Source organism: Podarcis pityusensis (genome assembly GCF_964106645.2).
Source record: "Podarcis pityusensis genome assembly, chromosome: 11".
Lineage (NCBI taxonomy): Eukaryota > Metazoa > Chordata > Lepidosauria > Squamata > Lacertidae > Podarcis > Podarcis pityusensis.
In genome coordinates this window covers 46,769,577-46,790,993 of record NC_138036.1, presented here as the reverse complement: position 1 = coordinate 46,790,993, position 21,417 = coordinate 46,769,577, and the positions used below count along the sequence as shown (strand labels likewise).

At 45.2% G+C, this 21,417-nt stretch overlaps 1 protein-coding gene and 1 long non-coding RNA gene across 6 annotated transcripts in view; one reads left to right on the top strand and one right to left on the bottom strand.

Moving 5' to 3' along the window:
- SNCAIP (synuclein alpha interacting protein) overlaps positions 1-14,946 on the bottom strand; it is a 124,514-nt gene extending 109,568 nt beyond the window's left edge. The window contains exon 1 of one of the 4 annotated variants that reach the window (XM_080972440.1): positions 14,810-14,946. The gene's annotated coding sequence lies outside the window, so the exon portion shown is untranslated. Of the gene's footprint in view, positions 1-8,521; positions 8,604-12,841; positions 12,992-14,809 lie in introns of those variants that run through there. The other 3 variants (XM_080972437.1, XM_080972438.1, XM_080972439.1) reach the window with 3 other exon arrangements.
- A 124-nt stretch (positions 14,947-15,070) lies between these two features.
- LOC308458391 lies at positions 15,071-21,113 on the top strand. Of its 2 annotated transcripts, none has more exons than XR_013977339.1 (4): positions 15,071-15,135; positions 15,742-15,794; positions 18,576-18,604; positions 20,810-21,113. It is a non-coding gene; the product is annotated as an uncharacterized lncRNA (long non-coding RNA). The 2 variants fall into 2 exon arrangements; XR_013977340.1 differs by having other exon boundaries at positions 15,108-15,145.
- Positions 21,114-21,417: the final 304 nt, after the last annotated feature.

Below are 21,417 nucleotides of genomic sequence, written 5' to 3'. Positions count from 1 at the left end.
TTTTAATCCACCTTTTAATAGCACATCATACCTACAGCCTATTAATTAAAATATTTGACAGTTTTGGGACAATAATATGGCAAGATTATTCATCTTCCACGAACTTGTTCTCTTCTTCTGACAAATGTAAAATTCCTATATCGTAATTTGCATCTTAAAAGATCTCCACATCCTTCTTGAGCTAACTTAGTATAATGTCCCTGAGAACTGGATTTCTTCAAATCCTGAATCTCAAAATTGTCTGGGGAGATAAGAGGCAGGAGTAGAAGACTGTTTGGAATTTAGCCTGTTAAGTTATCTTGAAGTATTGTGCTTAGGTCCAGAGTCTCCTTCAAGCTCAAATGGCTGTGTTGCTAATTTACCACTTACTTCAGCCGCTCCAGTCTCTCCAGTCTGTGTTCTTGTTCTGCGCTGCATCCCTCTTCTTCAGAGACTTCAGATTGTCCTCCTAGCTGAGACCTGTTTTGGAGGGGTTTTTGAGCTTGCCTCCTCTCTTAGTCAATGCTGTGCTCAGTGGATTATTTCCCTCAACTAGATCTAGCTTTTCCACCCTTAGTGGCTCTGAGTCAACAGCAGCTTATCCCAGTCTCAGTTCCTGGTAATGCCACCCGGCTATTCCTGGCCTGGCCTTCACACATGCAAATGGCTTATATATATATATATATATATATATATATATATATGTATGTAATAATATGGAAAGAGTGAGGATAGCGACCACTTGAAAAGCTCTTGTTTTCCACTGGGAATCCTTCTTGCTTTGATGACTTCTGATTGCTCAACTCTCATTAATTCAAGTATATATTGTGGATACCAACAAAGATTCCACTGCGCTGAGTTTATACTGTGCTTGAACTAGAGGGTTCCATAATGCACATTTGCTTACATTCGGTCTAATCCTTCAACGTGATGCTGCCTACTCAAGCACTTTTTTGTGTGTTTTACAGCCTTGAGCCCTAATCGTAAAGAGATGTTAAGGCATATAAATCCCACTCATTCCACTGGAATGAGAGTTGTTGTTTCTACACTTCTTGCTGCTGTTTTGTGTAGTGCAAACTGGAATAAGGGCATCAGCAGTACATATGCCTGGCACTTGTACCCTATACCTGCTTATGAACATATGCCAAAATGAATGCAATTCATTTAAGGTTACCTTAGTCACCCCAGTGACAGCACTGTGCAGTTATTTTTGTTTTGATCTGACCTGTTTTGAAAGGTTAAAAAAAATGGGAAAGGCAACAACATTTCTATAAATTCCATTAGCACTTTCATCATGCTGACAAATTAATCTTGGACATCCAGAGCCACTCCAAAAGTAATTCTCACTGGGGTCTCACTTTCATGTTACACTAGGTTTTTGAGTACGACTCTACCTTCTAAAAAAATGTGCCACTATTTGTGAAGACATGCTCCATTTTGTATGGAAAGTTTAATACTCTGAAATAGTATGACCTGCTTCAAAGCTCAAAAAGGGATCTGATGCACATGTGGGACTCCCAACAAAGCTTCTCCGCTTATGGGAATATTGGGTTCATCTGTCCATAAGCATCAATTCGTCCCATTACAAGCTCCACCTGCTGAAACTTCCTTGTCTACACAAAGATGGAGGCATCTAGTTTTTGTTTTCAACTGGCTGCCCTCCAAAAAACTGCACAGGCCCCACTGTGATAACAGAGCAGCTAGTTATTGGCTTCCAAGGTGGCCATCAACCCACTTGACCTACACGCTCCACTACAATGTCAGGGACTCATCTATACAGCTTCAAATAAAACATTTTAAATGTGTTGTAAAATGCAATATACAAATGTGACACTGGATGGCGACAGTGAGCTATGCCAAATTCAATGTATTTTTCAAAACTTTTTTTTTAAAAAAGCATTTTCACAACTTTTTAAAAATATGTGTGTAGATTCCACCAAGGAAAGACCAGCTAATGGTTACAAAAGAAATGGGGGAGTCCTAGAGTTTGAGCACATGACTGAAAAAAGTAACCATAGCATTAAAAGGTAAAGGTAAAGGGACCCCTGACCATTAGGTCCAGTCGTGACCGACTCTGGGGTTGCGGTGCTCATCTTGCTTTATTGGCTGAGGGAGCCGGTGTACAGCTTCTGGGTCATGTGGCCAGCATGACTAAGCCGCTTCTGGTGAACCAGAGCAGCGCATGGAAACGTTTACCTTCCCGCCGGAGCGGTACCTATTTACACTGATAATACACTCTAAGCCTCAAATCCTATACAGCAGGTGTCAGCAAACTTTTTCAGCAGGGGGTCAGTCTACTGTCCCTCAGACCTTGTGGGGGGGCCAGACTATATTTTTTTGGGGGGGGGGAATCAACAAATTCCTATGCCCCACAAATAACCCAGAGATGCATTTTAAATAAAAGCACACATTCTACTCATGTAAAAACACGCTGATTCCTGGACCATCTGGGGGCCGGATTTAGAAGGCGACTGGGCCGGATCCGACCCCCAGGCCTTAGTTTGCCTACTCATGCTATACACACTGTCAAGAGATTGCAGCACAAATCACACACAGTGGAGAGGTGTGACATGAGAGGTGCAGACTCAAGAAGAGGAAGTTGACAGAATAAAAGGGAAACCGCTGACACAGGTTGTGCACAAAGGAACTGGGAGTCTGGAGCTGTGGAAAATTGAAGATAGGGAGAGGAGGCAATGAAAACAGCTGTAGCATAAAGGAGATGGTGGCTTGAAGCATGCAAAAGGCAGAGAACAGGACCTGGGGCTTGCAAGCCAGGTGGTGAACTATGGAAGGTGCAGGAGAGGGAAAACTATGTTCAAGAAAAAGCATTACAAACACAGGATCCAGTGATGAAAAGAGTACAGAAACTTCCCGAGTAAGAGACTCACCAGCGAATAGAGACGCACTCTAGGTCTCTCAAAATCTTAGGGACCTAATTAATTTGGTAATTCGGAATTACCGACGATTGAAGAATGGAGGATGAAGTTAATGGACTATGCAGAACTAGATAAACTAACAGGAAGGATTCGAAACCGGCGGGACCAGAAATTCACGGAAGACTGGAGTAAATTTATGGACTATTTGAAAAGTATTTGTGAAGATCAGATGACGTTTGTAGGTTTGCAAGAAGTTTTGTGAGGAGTATTATTGGAAGTATCGCAAAAATGGAGAAGAGGTGTTAAGAGATGTAAAGGCAATATAAAGTTAAGAAATGCATAAGAAGTGGTTAAAACGGTGGATCATCAGAGGTGCTGATGGAAGTCTAAAAAGATTGTATAAGTGATAAGTTTTGTGGTACATTTTATAATTTATATGTTAAAATCAATAAAAATTAAAAAATAATAATCTTAGGGACCTTGGGTGGAGACAGGGAACTTTTTATACACATATTTATTAGGAATAAGTCCTGTTGAATTCCTTCTGAATATGCATGTACAGAATTGCGATGTAAAATTCTCAAAATATTTTAACCCTAAATGTTAAGAGTGTGGTTGTCTTTTTAAAAAAGAACAAAAGAGAACTGTGTTTCGGTCCATGATTTTTAAACATCCATGTAATTCACTTGAGTTCCGTTTATAAAGCAGTAGAACCCTTATTGTTCCGCAGATGCCAGCAGCCCAGCATGCATACAAAAACAGCAGATTTACATGCGTGCTTTGGGGGATACAACTGGTAAACTTACAATTCTTTTTTTCATTGTTTGAAATTAAAAACTGCCAAGTGCAATATAAAAATTGTCATCATGCTCTTCACACTACGCTCAAAGGAATATTCAAAACAACTTGTTACTATTGTCATCCAAACAAGAAAACAGTATGTTGTGTACACCACAAGAATATCTGTAGCAAACCCATGATGGGCTAAATACAAAGTGATTGGCTTTTGGGTAATTTTAGCCATATGTTGTTGGAAATGTAACTGGTGTGAGGGTGAAATCATAATGAGCTACTTTTGAGAGGTGAGCAACTTGATAAATGACCAGCAAGCATTTTATTGTTTGTTCTTCTCTGTTACATTAGGTTTTTTTGTAATTCTAAATCAGAAGTATATCTTATGCATAGACTGTTGTGAACCATCCTGAGATCTTCGAATGAAAGGCGATATACACATTTAATTTAATAATAATGCATAGGTTTACACTCAACTAAGTTGGATTTGGAGTTGACCTATTGAAATCAGTGTGCTTGCATTACTCAAGTGCACTAGTTATAATGGGCCTCCTGATGTACAGCTGTCAGTAAATGAGCTGCTCATGTTAATTTATTCAACAATTTGATTCTGTTCTTAGATTCCAGTCCTCTTTGTAAAGTGGTACCTCTAGTTGTGGACTTAATCCATTTCGGGGTGCTGTTCGCACCCTGAAAAGTCTGCAACTAGAGTGCCTCTTCCATGCATGTGCACGGCGCGATTGAGTGCTTCTGCACGTGCATGGAGAGGGCGGATTGCTTCTGCGCATGAGGCGAACCCGGAAGTAAACACTTCTGGGTTTGCCGCATCCGTAAGCTGAAAGTCCGTAAGAAGAGTGGAACGCAACACGAGGTATGACTGTACTTTGGAGGAACCAGTTCTATGTTAATATTCTTCACACTCTGACAAAGGGATTGTCAATATTGCCAAATATTAACAACCATAATACCAAAAAGGTGTAACAGTGCATTTGTCTGCGAGGTATGAAGGTAGGAATCTGCAAGATATGAAGATAGGAATCATTTCTTCATCCAAAAATGATTGCTTTTTCTATGCATGTGTGGCATGCATCTCAGACACATGCATTTAACCTAACATGGAGCCAAACGCACAGGTCTAGAACTTGAGATTCCGCTATATGGAGAAGTAGCCTTAAGAACAAAGGTATGCAGAATAGACACAACTTGGCCCTTTGTCCATGATTAGAGGCACCACTTCCGGGCCGAATTCACTGTAAGCATCAGCTCTGGCCCCCTTTTCAAACTTTGGAGTGGGCTGGAGTGAAGTCTGCTCAGTCAAGGTCCACTTCTCTGGCCCTGCCCCCCAGGCTGCTGCAGATTGGACAATTTGAAATTAGGTTTGGCAGGAACCCAGAAGACATCATGGTGACCAAGGAGGTGGGTGTAGGGATCAGATGGGATTACCATGAGGAATTATAAAATATACATCAAGCCGCAACGGCCAGCAGAGCGGCGGGGCTTCAGGAGGGCGGAGGGCCACGTGCCGGGCTGCAAACCTCGCCCACCGCCGGACCTGGTGAGGGGGCATTGTGGACGCATGGTACAGTGGTACCTCGGGTTACATATGCTTCAGGTTACATATGCTTCAGGTTACAGACTCCGCTAACCCAGAAATAGAGCTTCAGGTTAAGAACTTTGCTTCAGGATGAAAATAGAAATCGTGCTCCGATGGCGCGGCAGCAGCAGGAGGCCCCATTAGCTTCAGGTTAAGTGCTTCAGGTTAAGAACAGTTTCAGGTTAAGTACGGACCTCCAGAACGAATTAAGTACATAACCCGAGGTACCACTGTAATACATTTTACAAACACCATGCTTGCATGCGTGTCCATCAGAAAATAGCACCTAAATATGTTCCTCCTGTATTCAGGGGTATGTTAAACCACAGAGCCTAGGATTTGCCAATCAGAAGGTCGGCGGTTCGAATCCCCGTGACGGGGTGAGCTCCCGTTGCTCGGTCCCTGCTCCTGCCAACCTAGCAGTTTGAAAGCACGTCAAAGTGCAAGTAGATAAATAGGTACTGCTCCGGCGGGAAGGTAAACGCTGTTTCCGTGCGCTGCTCTGGTTCGCTAGAAGCGGCTTAGTCATGCTGGCCACATGACCCGGAAGCTGTACACCGGCTCCCTCGGCCAATAAAGCGAGATGAGCGCCACAACCCCAGAGTCAGCCACGACTGGGCCAGGGGTCAGGAGTCCCTTTACCTTTTATGTTCCTCCTGTATTCAGGGGTGTATGTCGTGCTAAGGGAGGGGCAGTACCTCTGGTAGGGCAGTACCCCTGGCATGCAGATTGAAGACCAGTTCTGCAAGGAACTAGACCAGGTTGTCAGAAGGGTTCCAACCTGGAAACATCTATTACTGCTGAAAGAGTCCAGTGCCAGAGTTGGGGACGATCATCACACATGGAGCAACTACAGGGGCCACTTTGGTACCGGGAAAAGACATCACACAAGTAGTTCTCAACAGATTACAGTCCCTTGCTGACAGTGCTTATCCCAAGTCACAATGTGGCGAACACATCTGCAAAAATGTCTGTAGACATGACATGAAGGCTGGCAAAATTAACCCTGCCCTGTGGGAATCCCTTGCACATGACCGCAGTGCCTGGAGGCAGACTGTCAGGTCGTGTATCCACAGCAGGGACCAGAGGATAAAGGACCGCTGGGAGGAGTGCAAACAGAAGAAACTCCATAGTGCACCTGTAGCAATGAAACAGGATGCCACCATTTGCCCCAGTTGCAATCTAACATGTCTCTCCTGTATTGGTCTCTACACCCACAGCAGGTGCTGTACCTCTCCAATCGTTTGACTTTATCACCAATGGCACACTCTTCCATTGTCTCTCAAGGCAGACGGATGCCAATGGATTCAGGCTGTACTGTGTGGAAGAATTCAAAACATCTGAATTGGCCTAAGTCCCTTTCCATTCCATGGAAGAGTTATGCACATGCTTTTCTTTCAGTGGAATCAATGGGACTTAAAACTGATTAACTCTGGCTGGATTATGCCCTTGGATTTTTACTCCTAATATGGCTGAAACCCAAGAATTTCAGCATAATTATCTTGCATAAGATATAGTTGGATAAAAGCTGGAAAACCTGGCTCTTTCTAAAACGTTATTAAAACAATTAATCAACAATTCCAAGCTAAAGTGAACATCAAAGAGCTAGACTCCGACCAACCCTAACACAGAACTCACACACATAGAAATTAAGATAATGATTCCAAAGCAGATTCATTTTGTCTTCATGACTGTCACCTGATGGGCATTAATTTCATTCTGGGAATAATTGGTCATGGGAGATAAACTAAATCACAGCCATGGATGAGTGGATGGCTGCCTTTCCCCTTCCCCTTCCTAGTGAAAGAGTGTAACAGCCTTTTCCAAGAACAGAGAATGAATATCGCACACCCACACCCAAAGGATATCAGTTTATTCAACCTTAGGGTGTATCTAAACAAGCCATTTTTCATGCAATCTGCTGCTGGTATTTGTACAAGGAGCGGGTGCAGTTTGCAACACAACTCCAGCTTTTTTCCCCAAGCAAGGGCCTGCATCTCCTTAAAAAGATGTAAGCTTTCACACTATTGGGTTTTAAGATAAATTTTTATTCCTCCTGGCTATTGGTTTGTCCCTCTTCTTTTGACCAATGGAATCTTATTTTCTTATTATACACATATAGGATTTATGCCATTTTACCCATGTACCTATTCACCTTGTTACTTTGTTTTGTTTGACTACCACTAACTCAGTTAATATAGTGTTTAACTATTTCTTATGAAAGACAGATTAGCACATTACATTAGCATCTTACAGCTTTTTCTTTTGTCAAGCAAATTGCTTATTCATGATAGCAGTGTGATGTGTAAGCCAGGAGCCTTTAGAATTCCATTGCAGTCACTTTCCTGATTATGGAAACTTGCGAGTGCCTTTGTTATCCAGAAGTTGTTGCTGCAAGGGGACTGCATGTTTTGATATCACATATTTACACTTCAAACACAGCTAGGTCACTTAGGATGTAAATCCTACACACAGTGGAGGGTGTGTGTGTACAAAATAAGGGCCCCAAAAGTAATATATTAGCTCTCACTTATGGCCTTGAGAACAGATTCATTTACCCATCAACTGCTGATGGAGAAAAGCTAACTGAAAAGGGCTCTTATGTGTGGTTATCAACACTTTGCATGTTAAATAATGGGTGGCTAGTTCACACTAAAAAAAGTAGAGACATCACCTTGCTGACAAAGGTCCGTATAGTTAAAGCTTTGGTTTTCCCAGTAGTGATGTATGGAAGTGAGAGCTGGACCATAAAGAAGGCTGATCGCCGAAGAATTGATGCTTTTGAATTATGGTGCTGGATGAGACTCTTGAGAGTCCCATGGACTGCAAGAAGATCAAACCTATCCATTCTGAAGGAAATCAGCCCTGAGTGCTCACTGGAAGGACAGATCCTGAAGCTGAGGCTCCAGTACTTTGGCCAAATCATGAGAAGAGAAGACTCCCTGGAAAAGACCCTGATGTTGGGAAAGATGGAGGGCACAAGGAGAAGGGGACGACAGAGGACGAGATGGTTGGACAGTGTTCTCGAAGCTACCAGCATGAGTTTGACCAAACTGCAGGAGGCTGTGGAAGACAGGAGTGCCTGGCATGATCTGGTCCATGGGGTCACGAAGAGTCGGACACGACTAAACGACTAAACAACAACAGTTCACACTCACCTGAATGATGAAAAAAGGCTATAAAGCCCAACTGGAATGAGAGTTAGAAGGAGGAGAATTTGAATTCAGCTTAAGAGTGCTTAGCTGATTCCTAACCACTCAACCTCTATACACAGTCATACCTTGGTTGTTGAACTCCTTGCGACTCAAACATTTTGGCTCCCGAATGCCATAAACCCTGAAGTTAGTGTTCTGGTTTGTTTTGCGAACGTTCTTTGGAACCCAAACAGCCAACGCGCCTTCTGGTTCCGATTGAGTGCAGGAAGCTCCTGCTGCCAATCAGAAGCTGTGGGTTGGTTTTTGAATGTTTTTTGAAGTCAAACGGACTTTCGGAATGGATTCCGTTCAAGAACCAAGGTACAACTGTTTCTGGAAATAAGACTCCTCCAAATAAAACTTAATACCACAAGCTGCCAAGGAATTTCTGATTGTATCTACCTTTCTTTTAAATCAGAACCAGTGAAGGCACTGTGTGAGTGTCTGGAAGCGGTTGGAGGATGGATGGCGGCTAACAGATTGAGGTTGAATTCTGACAAGACAGAAGTACTTTTTTGGGGGGGAGTAGGGTGCAGGCTGGTGTGGCGGACTCCCTGGTCCTGAATGGGGTAATTGAGCCCCTGAAGGACCAGGTGTGCAGCCTGAGAGTCATTTTGGACTCGCAGCTGTTCATGGAGGCGCAGGTTAATTCTGTGTCCAGGGCAGCTGTCCACCAGCTCCATCTGGTACATAGGCTGAGACCTTAACTGCCCGTGGACTGTCTTGCCAGAGTGGTGCATGCTCTAGTTATCTCCTGCTTGGACTACTGCAATGTGCTCTATGTGGGGCTACCTTTGAAGGTGACCTGGAAACTACAACTAATCCAGAATGCAGCAGCGAGACTGGTGACTGGGAGTGGCCGCCGAGACCATATAACACTGGTCCTGAAAGACCTACATTGGCTCCCAGTACGTTTCCAAGCACAATTCAAAGTGTTGGTGCTGACCTTTCAAGCCCTAAAGGGCCTTGACCCAGTATACCTGAAGGAGTGTCTCCACCCCCATCATTCAGCCTGGACACTGAGGTCCAGCTCTGAGGGCCTTCTGGAGGTTCCCTCACTGCAAGAAGTGAGGTTACAGGAAACCAGGCAAGGGGGCCTTCTCGGTAGTGGCGCCCGCCCTGTGGAACGCCCTCCCATCAGATGTCAAGGAAATAAACAACTATCTGACTTTTAGAAGACACCTGAAGGCAACCCTGTTTAGGGAAGTTTTTAATGTTTGATTCAATTTTTAATATTCTGCTGGGAGCTGCCCATAGTGGCTGGGGAAACACAGCCAAATGGGGGGGGGGTATAAATAAATAAATAAATAAATAAATAAAATCTGTTTCCTATTCTACATATGCAATCTGCACAATTTTCCTTGTAATTATCAGGGTCTATGAATTTGGGTTGGCCTTGGTTTGCCATCAATGCTGCCTGTTTCCCAAGGGGAAAGGTGAGGCCTTGACTGTGACATGTCACTGACATTGGGGCCAGCCCAAGCCCCTTCAAAGCCTAGCACAACTGAGGCAGCAAGGCCCATCCTTCTCCAGAGATTTGGGTGGTTTCCTGTTGTGTTGAACCTCAGAAAGGTTCTGAAAATAAAACAGCAAGGCATCTCATAGTTTCCCAAGCCTTTTTGAAGTCCAGGCTAGATCAAGGAAAGGCCCCACCCTTCTGCTGGCTTTGGGAAAGGGCTGGGGCTCTTGCAAGACTACAAGATGTGAATTGGCAGGCATATTTGTGGCTCTGTGATAAAAGTGCTTTTGCTGATAGTGCTAAGGAGTATTTGCATTTTTTGAACAGTCAGTACATTCTATCTTACACCAGGAAATATGGTATTTCCTTCAGATAAAACATTTGTTGTTGGAATGTACTGTAGATGCAAGACAAGTATACATACCCTACTGGATATATCTTTATTAACAAGACTGGACAGACCTGTCTTAATTACTTGATGGTTTGCCATGCCAAGCCTGAAATATTTCAATTATTTCTATTTTTGGTTTTAATATTATTTTTGAGTACTGCATGTACCTTGCTGTGCAATTCATGTGATTTTTTTAGATAGTGCAAGCATGTCATTCCATGTGCACTATTAAACTGTATAACTCAGGCCTTGTTCTTCTATAATGGCTCTGTGGAAGTTGCTTGAGTGCTTCTGAGTGGCAATGGATTAAGTAGCCGACTTATGATGTATAAGAGTCACAATATTATTTAAGTAACACCGATCACAGAGTTTCCATGCAATCTAGGAAAGATTGGCACAGAATGTGGAGTGAGTTGATAGGTTGTTCAATGTGGTACAAGTTTTTCATGTATTAGCTACCACCTGGACTACATGATCTGCATTTAGGGCAGTGTCAATATGTTGGGCAGAAATTTTTGTGTGTGTGTATGTGTGTGTGTTTCCCAATCTAAAAATAGCATCCTGTTGTTGCTAAATTGTAATGTAATGGTTAAAGCAGGTGTAGGCAACCTAAGGTCCGTGGGCCGGATGCGGCCCAATCGCCTTCTCAATCTGGCCCGCAAATGGTCCGGGAATCAGCATGTTTTTACATGAGTAGAATGTGTCCTTTTATTTAAAATGCATCTCTGGGCTATTTGTGGGGAATATGATTTCGTTCATTCCCCCCCCCCATGAACCCTGGCCCACCACATGGTCTGAGGGATGGTGGACCAGCCCACGGCTGAAAAAGGTTGCTGACCCCTGGGTTAAAGCATAGCTGGGGCACCTTCATAGTGACCACATGGAGATGCCATAAGTCATGTTCATTAAATAATTCACACTATTCCTTGTTAAACCTGTATCTTGTTTTCTTCCAAAAAGCTCAGCATGTTGTTTAATACATAACCCTAAGACTAAGAAATAACCCTTAAGCTCACATTCAGCACTATGGTCACTTTCAGCAAGCCAGGGAATCAACAGGTGGTGGAACAAGTTAGGATTGTGCCCCCACCCTGGCTGCCTCACAATTTTGGTAAGACATAGATGTGTTGCATAGACATACACTAGCTCCCCAGCAGGTGGATCATTGATGTTTATAGGAAGAGAAAGGGGGAAGGTGGCAGGGATGCCAGCATGGTGTAAACTCACCAGCAGAGCCAACCTGGTTCTCTTAATGGTGTTTGCATTGCACCAACCACCCTACCACTTTGCTTGTCTTCCTGCTAGCAAGCAACAGAAACCCGCCTTCCAGGAAGCTAAGGTTGCAGTTCTGCCCCATCCAGGAGCTGCTTCTGTAGGAATTTTGTTGTTCAAAATCAGGAGTAAAGGTTGAGGGTGGTATCCAACTAAACAGTTCTGCTAGTGCAAGCACTTTTGGTTGCACAATGAAACTTTCCCTCCCTGTTCATCTCCACATCAATCTGCTCCAGAGGTTGGGGGAACCCTCAGAACCTATTTAGGAAGCATGAGGGGGCACCCGGGGAGAGGAGAGGAAGAGGGCAGCCAAAAATGTTTTCACAAGAAGAACTGTTTAACTGGGCACCGCCCTGGGTGAACACATAAAACCTGATGTGCAGAAATGCAGTGTGGAACTTGCATCAAAAACATTGCATCACAATGGCTGGAACAGATGACCCTCAGCAATCCTTCCAACTCTATGAGTATGTGATTCTATCACCATAGAGTCCAGGAGTGAGAAAGGTCAACACCCTACACTTGACTGTGGCTTTATCCAGTTTGCTAAACTTAGAGTTTCCCAAACTTGGGTCTCCAGCTGTTTTTGGATTACAACTCCCACCCGCCCTAGCTAGCAGGAACCGTGTCAGGGATAATGGGAATTGTAGTCCAAAAACAGCTGGAGATCCAAGTTTGGGAAACTTTGGTTTAGGGCTATAGTAACTTGTCAATTTGATTATGAAGGATTGTCATACCAGATTGGATTTGTACATCATGTAGCCCAGTACCCTGTACTACGAAAAGCTTCCCTACAGCCAACAGCTACTGAACATTAGCCTGACAAGAGTGTGCTGCTAGCAGAAGAACAAAATAAACACATCTAATATCAGTGATGAAACATGATACATATCAGTACTTCATGATTCGAGCAGTAATTCTGTATATAACTAAACTAGGTAACTCATGTAAGTGACGCATGCTGCATGCTAGACTGGAGGAAGGCAAGAAAGCCCCTCAGATTTGTCTGAAAACTCTTGATTCCAAAAACAGTAATAATTCAGACCCTGAACATGAAGAAAACTCCATCCAAAGCAAGCACTAAACTCTTTATACTCAAATTCAGACTCTTCCATTCAGGATTAATTAGGAATAGTTATCTTCTTTGGCTCTGTGATGATGATAACAAATGCAGATTAGATTACTTCTCAACTATAGGATCAAACATAACCTGAAAGACCAAGGTCTTTGACTATACTCTTTAAGTATGACAGGAGAGGAGAAGTGTATAAAATGACAACTAACCTGCTGAACACATCCAATTTCTGTTCTAAATGGCATAAAGGTGTCATTTTGCTTCCTGACATTTGAGAATTCACTGCTGACTCCTTAATGTGTAGGACTTTTCACTCCAGTGGAAACATGAGCAGAAATACACCGAGTTCCTATGTAGATTACAAGTCATAGATTGAACTGGAATCTAAAAAGTAGTGCTTCACTGAGATATAGCTGCAATCCTGTACTCTCTGTTACACACACTGTCTCACAGAAGTCAATAAGGAACTAGGCACCAGACTATAACTGAGATTTTCCACCAATATATTGTTACAAGTAATGACAACAGGAAATCTATTTCCAAGTCTCTTTTTAATTCTGAGATGTGCAAGCTGAATTCATGCATCATGTAAAGTCATTTTCCCATACGGGATGCCTGGCTCAGAACAGAAAGATACTTGCTAGGCTTCATATTTCATAGAGAAATTGAAATGAAATGAATTTTGCAGTGGCACTTTACATCTGACATCATGCATGTGGTTAATTTTTTTTTTTAACTAATAAAGCCATCCATATCCAGTCCAGATCTCTTTAAGAAAAATGCTACACTGGGCTTTTATTTTTTAGAAACCTGAACACTCCTATTCTTAAGGATACCTGTCAACCACAGGCTGATTAGGTCCTTGTTGCTCACTTCAGAAACCCAGCAAGCAGAAAACGACATCAGGACAACGGCACCCCCCTCTCACCAGCTATCCTCATGCAAGCAAAACGCACAACAGGAAAAACCAATTATATCTGAGGGTTTTGCCGAAGTAACATTGGAAATTGTCAACAATGGTTATTTCTGAAGGCTCCCTCTTCGCTGCACACAAGAGTTCAGCAGAGAATGCTCGCATTTCCTGTGGAAACTAGTTTTGCTGCTCTTGCCAGTGACATGCCACCGATGCTTTTCCTTTACATGATTTTTTAAAGGCAAAAAGCAAAATAAAACATGGCATTTTTACAACGGCCACAATGAATTGTTTGCCCCGCTCACCACCTTGCAGACATTTTTTTTTTTAATCACCACCAGGGAAGAAAGGGGTGTGTATGAGAGAGAGTGTGTGTGTGTGTGAGAGAGAGATTTCAGCAAAGGCTGCAGGAACAGAGAAGCTCTTGCCCCCCACATCATGGTGCCTTGGAGATGTCAAGAGTTTATAAAACGGAGGTGGGAAGAAGTGAGCACTTCCACCTCTCTCTCTGTGTGTGTTTTCTCTCCCTCCATTGATCTCTCTCTCTCTCTCCCTCAGTTCTTGATGTCATCCGATCCACGCGCATTCAAAAGCATCTCGAGACCCTTAGCGAGTGGATGACGGCGCGATGCTTGCGATTACAGACACAGTCACACCTCGCTCCGGGGTGTGTGTGTGTGCCAACTTCAATAAAATGGGGGGGGGGGGTTCCAGGTAAACCCCGCCCCATACCGTCGATCACGTGACACTATTTGAATGGCAATGCCCATCAACTTTGGGTGGCCCTGGCCAATATTGTATTGGGGTGTGGGGGCGAGCCCAAAGGGCCTTGGCCCCCTAGGAATAGGCTCTCTTATGCATCCCCCGTCCTCTCTCTCTCCTGCACACTTCTCCATCCCTCGCTTCCTTGACGCGCGTGGGGTGTCCCGCGACGGGGATCCTCGTGTGCGCAAGGAGCTCGGCGGGGAGCAGGCGGCGGAACCAGCGCCAGAGAGGCGGCCAACGCAAGAGACCTGCTGCTCTTGCAGCTTCTGGCTCGGACCTCGCCGGGTCCCGAGAGCCCGTGGCTCCTCTCCCCGCGAGGGAGCAGCTCTCTCCCTCGGACCCCCGAAGGCGGAGGGAGTCCCGAGCCAGCCGGGCTCGCCTTCTGCGCCTCCAGCGGCTTGGAGAGGGGCGGGACCCTGGGCGCAAACTTGTGGCTCCCCTCCTCTCCAACCCTCCAGCTCTTCTCCCCTCGGGCGCAGGAGGAACTACTGGCACTCACCCACCCCCGTCCGTGGCTCTCGGCTCTCCCTCCGCCGACGCCTCCGGGGACTCCGGCTCGCTCCCTCTCCTCTCCCGCCTCGCCGCTGTCTGGCTCCGGCAGCGCGCGGGCTTGGCGGGACGCGAGCGCCGGCTTCTCCAGGCTGCTTGCGTCACAATGAAGCGGAGGCCGTCCCCCGTCCCCCCTTACGCGCCGGGAATTCGGGGGGCTGTGATTGTGATGCGGGGGAGGGAGGGGGTTTCCACGTGACTTCAAAGGAAGGCCTTGAGCTGGGGGGGGGGGACGAGGAAGAAGAAGGAGAAGAAGAAGGAGGAGGAGAGGAGAAGGCAAGGCGAGGTGGGGAAAGGTGGTCGGGATGGGAAGCTGCCGCCGCGCTCGCCGCTGCGTCTGGAGCTGCCCCGCTCGGCCGGCGCTGGATGCTGAAATAGCCCCTGGCAGCCCCCTCCCCCGGCCGCCCCTCGCCGGCCACGCGCTCCCAGGCTCTCCTGCTCATTCGTCTGGCGCTCGCTTTTCTCCCCCCCCCTCCCAGTCGCCTCCCCACCCCCCCCTCCGCGACACACGTTAGCTTTCTCTCTCTCTCTTTCGCGCAGTTCTTCTGCTGTTCTTTGGCACGCATTCCTTTGCTCTCCTTCTCCCGATTCTCTGCTTCACGCCGCCCCCACGCCGTCATTTTCCTCTGGCAACACTTTCCATGTTTGCCCATCCGACACACTTTCTCTCGTCGCCGCCGCTCTTCCCCATCCTCCCTTGTTCTGTTCACACTCCTGCCTCTCCATCCCTCTTTTCCGCCACACCCCCCCCCCCGCAATTTGGCTTTCTTCACCTTTGGGGTGACTTTTCTCCAACGCCCGTAGCCAGGATTTATGATATTTGGGGGGGCGGGGTTCAGGACAACCGCCTGTCATCATCCTCTGCCTGGCTCTGTCCAGCAGATTCGGAATGAAATGTCTCGACAACGGTTGTTTTAGACTCGTAGAGTCGGAAGGTAAGATCCACTCAGGGTTTGTAGTCTGCTTTTTGCCCATTCCTGGTTCAAGGCTTAAAAGGCTATAGCAGGGTACCCCAAACTTGGTACTCCAGCTGTTGTTGGATTACAACTCCCATCATCCCTAGCTAGCAGGGCCAGTGGTCAGGGATGATGGGACTTGTAGTCCCAAGAAAACAGTTGGAGACCCAAGTTTGGGAAACCCTGGATATAGCAAAACTTAGAATCATAGAGTCGGAAAGGACCATTAGGATCACCTAGTTCAAGGTCCTGCAACGCAGGGATATGCAGTTGTCCCAGACTGGGATCGAACCTGCAGCCTTGGCATTATCAGCACATGCTCTAACAAATTGAGCTATAGTACATATGAACTAGGGACGCGGGTGGTGCTGTGGGTTAAACCACTGAGCCTAGGACTTGCCAATCAGAAGGTCGGCGGTTCAAATCCCCGCGACGGGGTGAGCTCCCGTTGCTCGGTCCCAGCTTCTGCCAACCTAGCAGTTCGAAAGCACGTCAAAGTGCAAGTAGATAAATAGGTACCGCTCTGGTGGGAAGGTAAGCGGTGTTTCCATGCGCCGCTCTGGTTCGCCAGAAGCAGCTTGGTCATGCTGGCCACATGACCCGGAAGCTGTCTGCGGACAAACGCCGGCTCCCTCGGCCAATAAAGCGAGATGAGCGCCACAACCCCAGAGTCGGTCACGACTGGACCTAATGGTCAGGGGTCCCTTTACCTTTACCTTTACATATGAACTAGTAGCCCTAACTCAGGGGTGAAGCCATGCTGAATGAGGCCTATGGGAGCAGGAGCCCAACAACATACTTCCTTTTTTTTTTTTTTTTAAATAATATTTATTAAAATTTTCAAAAAAAAAGAAAATACAGAAAGCAAGAGTTTACATATTTTCATATATCCTTATTTTCATATATCCGCTTTCTGGGACTCCCCCCTTCCCCCACCCCTACCATATTCCTTTTTCATATTGTTGGCTCCACAAGCTCTCAATTCTAATTAAAAACTTAATTTGTTAAACCATTATTCGAGTTTAAAATTTCTGCACTCCACATCAATACCCTTAATAAAACACAAAAACTTTCTTTCCCAAGGCCCACCCCATTTTCATTCCACAATTTCCCTTTTTTTAATAATAAAAACTCCCCACATAATAAAAGTATCAGAAATAAGAAATAAAGAGTATAATAGGTAAGACAAAGCTAATTCAAAAAAAAGAAATTAACGAGCCTTTGGATTATAGTTCTCCCCCCCTGTCCCCGGTTTAATTTCCCCCTGACCACCAAGCCATGTTATCCGCCTGGGATTCTTACAATCCATAAATCACCTATTTCCCCCAACTCCTTGCTGGTTTTTTCTTTTCTTTTCTTTTCTTTTTTTTTTTCCCTTTCATAAACATTTTTAGAACACTTAACTTCAGATCTGTAATAAAACTCCCCCCATTGTTCTTTCCAAATTGTAGTCCAGTTTTCTCTTGTTCCGCTGCTGAAACGTTCTAATTCAGAAGCTTAGTAAGTCTGCAGGGATTATTATTATTCAGGAACAAAAACTTGCGTTCAGTCCCTTCCTTTCTTCAATAGAAAATTCTATTGTCTCCTTTAGCTGAACACCCTGTAGACAAAATATTGTTTCCGTTTCGCAGCTTTCCCAGAAGATAACCAGTCCTGTAAAATTCCAATGGTGTTTTTTTCACTTACGACCATCTTTGTAATGTTCCGAAACTCCTCTAGGGGGATTGTTGTAACTTTGTCTTCTCTAGTCCAAAAGTCCGATTGTGATCCATATTTTCGCCATTTTGTATCCAAGTTTTAACAAATTGTAGCAAATTGTAACAAATTTAGCCAGCAAAGTTCTCATAATAAAATCCTCTCTGCTTTCCGACTTTGACAGCTACTTTGACAGCTGTCAAAATCTCCGATTCTTTTCACCAGGCTCTCTCTTCAATCACCCCGGTTCCCAGGGGGGGGGGGGTTACGTTTCTTCTCCCTCAGTTCATCCTCCAGCACAGTTCTTATAATTCCCCATCGTGAAATTCTTAGTTTTTATCAGCAAACAAATCCTTTTGGACCTTGGTTACCCCGTCCTTGTCTTGAAAGGTTTACAATAGGGGGAGGGACTGACTTCCTTTTTGGATCCCCCCCCGCTCGTATCCAATTCAAAAAGAAATTCTTTTTTTCCTCCTTTTAAACCCAGTTTCCAAATTACTCACGGGTTGTTGTCTAATAAGTCCGAATTTTCAATAGAAGAAGTCAGCGCTCTCCGCCGGATGGCATGCGGCTGCGCTCGGCAGGGATAGCAGAGGACTCAAAGCACCACGCTTCTCCCCGGCACCCGATCCTTAGCCTTTAAAAAGGCTCCTTCACGAGTCGGGAGGGCGCTAGCGGTGCCAGCCGAGTCTCCATGTCCACGACCCTCGTGGCCGTGGTTTTTAAGGGTCCCCGCATCGCCGGTGCGGTAGGACCCAGCCCCTGCCGAGCAGACTCCCTCCGGAGCTCGGAGGGAGTCCGCCATTCGGCGATGGCGCCAACCCGGAAGTCCCAACAACATACTTCCTATTGACCCCAAGGGTTCAGAAACCCCTGTCAAAACCTTTCTACAATTTCTACTTTTAGTTAAGTATTTTTATTTATTTGCTTGCTTTTGTGGGGGGGGGCAGCTGCCCCCCCGCCACCTGGCTATGCTCATGTCTATGGCAAATTGTCATTTGATTTTTCTTTTTAACACCCTTTCTGTTGGTCCGTCTGCTGCACACCCCTCCTTCCGTCACTAAGGAGCAGCTCCGCCAGATTAAAATCTCAAGGTAGATGACATCTTTGTTGTTCGCCTTCGTTTGTGTTGTTCTAAGGACCTGTTGGGATCTGAAATAAAGGAAGACCAATGAAGCTACAGCAGTGGAGGGGAGGGCGGGGAGGAAGAGGCAGCCCCTTAAAATGGGAGACATTCCCTTCAAACCTAATTAGCCAGTTTCAGCAGGATTGCCTGGGCTTTAATTAAGGACTTTGCCCTCTTCCGAGACTTGGCAGAAGTGTCCAAGGCTGGCCTCAGCCGGTAGGAACAGACTGTTTTGGCCAATGTCCAAGTTACCCTTCTGGCTGAATGTGAAATGTTTGCACTGTTATGGTTCAGGATGCTTCCACATGTCGCTATCCTTCAAGAGCAAGTTCTCATCATTCACAGTGGCTCCGCTAAGACCGTGCACTAGCAGTGCTTGCTCCCATGCTGCACCCAGACTTTCCACCAAATTGCCATGTTGCTTGCGGCATTTCCCTCCGTGACCTGCAATGAAAATGCAGCTTCAGAATGTGCAAAAGCAAGCTTTATAATATAAGTGCCTGTCTTAGCACTGCCTTGTAGCTTCCTCTTCCTTGCTTAATAGTCCACAAAGAGGATGGATGGTTCTTCTATTCGTTTCTGTACCTTCCCCTGGTTATTGTTCCACATTCTCCTAGAGAATTCTGGTCTTTGCTGAGAATACTGTAAAACGTCAGCCTGCAGTCTGTTGATGCCCCACAACGTAGTGTGGAAAACCTTAACACATAACATGAACCACACAGCCCTGCTTATGAGTGTTTCTAGTTGGAATAGCAATCTAATATATATATAAAAGCAAATATTTCTCTTTTCATCTGAAACAGTATAGCTGATCTGCAGCAACAAGTTATGATTTGAAAGCTCATGTGGCTGGGGGTGGGGAAATGAAGTTTAAAAATTCATCCAAGTTGCTACCACACCTTGGAATTCAGATACTAATGTTGTCATAACCCCTGAATCTAGCAATGATCTGGACCAGGGCCGTGGGCTGGTCCACCATCCCTCAGCCCATGTGGTGGGCTGGACTATATTTTTTTGGGGAGAAATGAACGAATTCCTATGCCCCACAAATAACCCAGAGATGCATTTTAAATAAAAGCACACATTCTACTCATGTAAAAACATGCTGATTCCTGGACCGCCCGTGGGCTGGATTGAGAAGGCGATCAGGCCGCATCTGGCCTGTGGGCCTTAGGTTGCCTACCCCTGATCTGGACACAGTCAGAAGCTGCAGGGGCACCAAACATGGAGAACATTGGTCATGAGGCTGAGGAATTAGATGCCTGCCATTGCACACCACAGTCCGGTGGAGCAGGAAACATACTAGGACAGAAGCTGTGGAAGGAAGGAGTGCTTGTCTTCAGGCCAGGGGTTTGGCACGTTAAGGATCTGAAGTTCTTCACAAAGGGGTGGAGTTAGAAGAAGAAGTCTGGAGATAGAGGTCACCTGAGACTGATTGGAGTTGGAGTCCAATAACATAACTCCTGTCTTCCACTGCCTCCTGCAGTTGAGTCTGACCAAACTGCGGGAGGCAGTGGAAGACAGGAGTGCCTGGCGTGCTCTGGTCCATGGGGTCATGAAGAGTCGGGCACGACTAAACGACTAAACAACAACAATATTTGGAGGGTTGCAGGTTCCCCATCCCTACTGTAGACAACAGACCACAGCTTCTACACCTTTCAAGATTTAAGTCATTAGGGTGGACAGTCAACAAAGAAAGATAGGGCAGGCAGAGAGATTGCAAGAGTCAAGAGGTTATAGCAGGGGTCAGCAACCTTTTTCAGCCGTGGGCTGGTCCACCGTCTCTCAGACCATGTCTAAATCCGACATTTTGGGAAAAAAATGAACAAAGTCCTATGCCCCACAAATAACCCAGAGATGCATTTTAAATAAAAGCACACATTCCACTCATGTAAAAACACGCCAATTCCCGGACAGTTCATGGGCCGGATTGAGAAGGCAAATGGGCCACACCCGGCCCCCAGGTCTTAAGTTGCCTACCCCTGGGTTATAGAAAAAAGAAGTTGGAAAGGAACAAATTAGTAGGCTCCTCCCTGTGAATGTTTGCACCACCATAAGATGGTCTGTATTATTGCCACATTTTATTGTTACCATCAAATCTACTCTTTCATAAGCTATTGATAATATGATCCAATTAGTAATTAGTTATCATTATTCTGTTTTGTTGTTGTAGGATTTCCCTCTCCAGGCTGGTTGGAGCCGAATATATTTTCCATGTAAAGGAACTGACCCTTTGTAAATCTGACAGCCTTCCCTCATATCAAGGACAAAACTCCCATGGGGTTTTTAATGCAAATGAATTCTTGGCCTTTCCAAAACTGCACCTTTTCCATGTAACAGGAGGGGGAAAGCTGATTCCACCACCTCTTAATGTTTGAGAGCATAAAGGGTTAATTAAACTTTTGGGCAAAGCGATACATGTTTCCTTTGCCAGATCAGATCATAAATAAAAGGAGTTTATTTCCAGCTGCAATTAATGAGTAGATGAGGATGATACAGCTTTGTTTGTTTCCAAATAAATATTGACTCTTTTGTTTATTTAGTGCAGATTATCTAGTACATCACTAGTGACTGTTCTAATGAGGTCATTTAAGGTGAGCATGGACAGAATAAATATATGGAGAGAATGTCTATGTCCTCCCACCTTCTGCTCACCCCACTATAGTTAATGGCAAAATTTCCACTAACTCCAGTAGGTTCATTTTCGGCCATAAATTCCAGGATTGACAGAGCAGTTCTTCAGATCTAGTCAGTCTGTCATATGCACTGTCAAAGACAGCT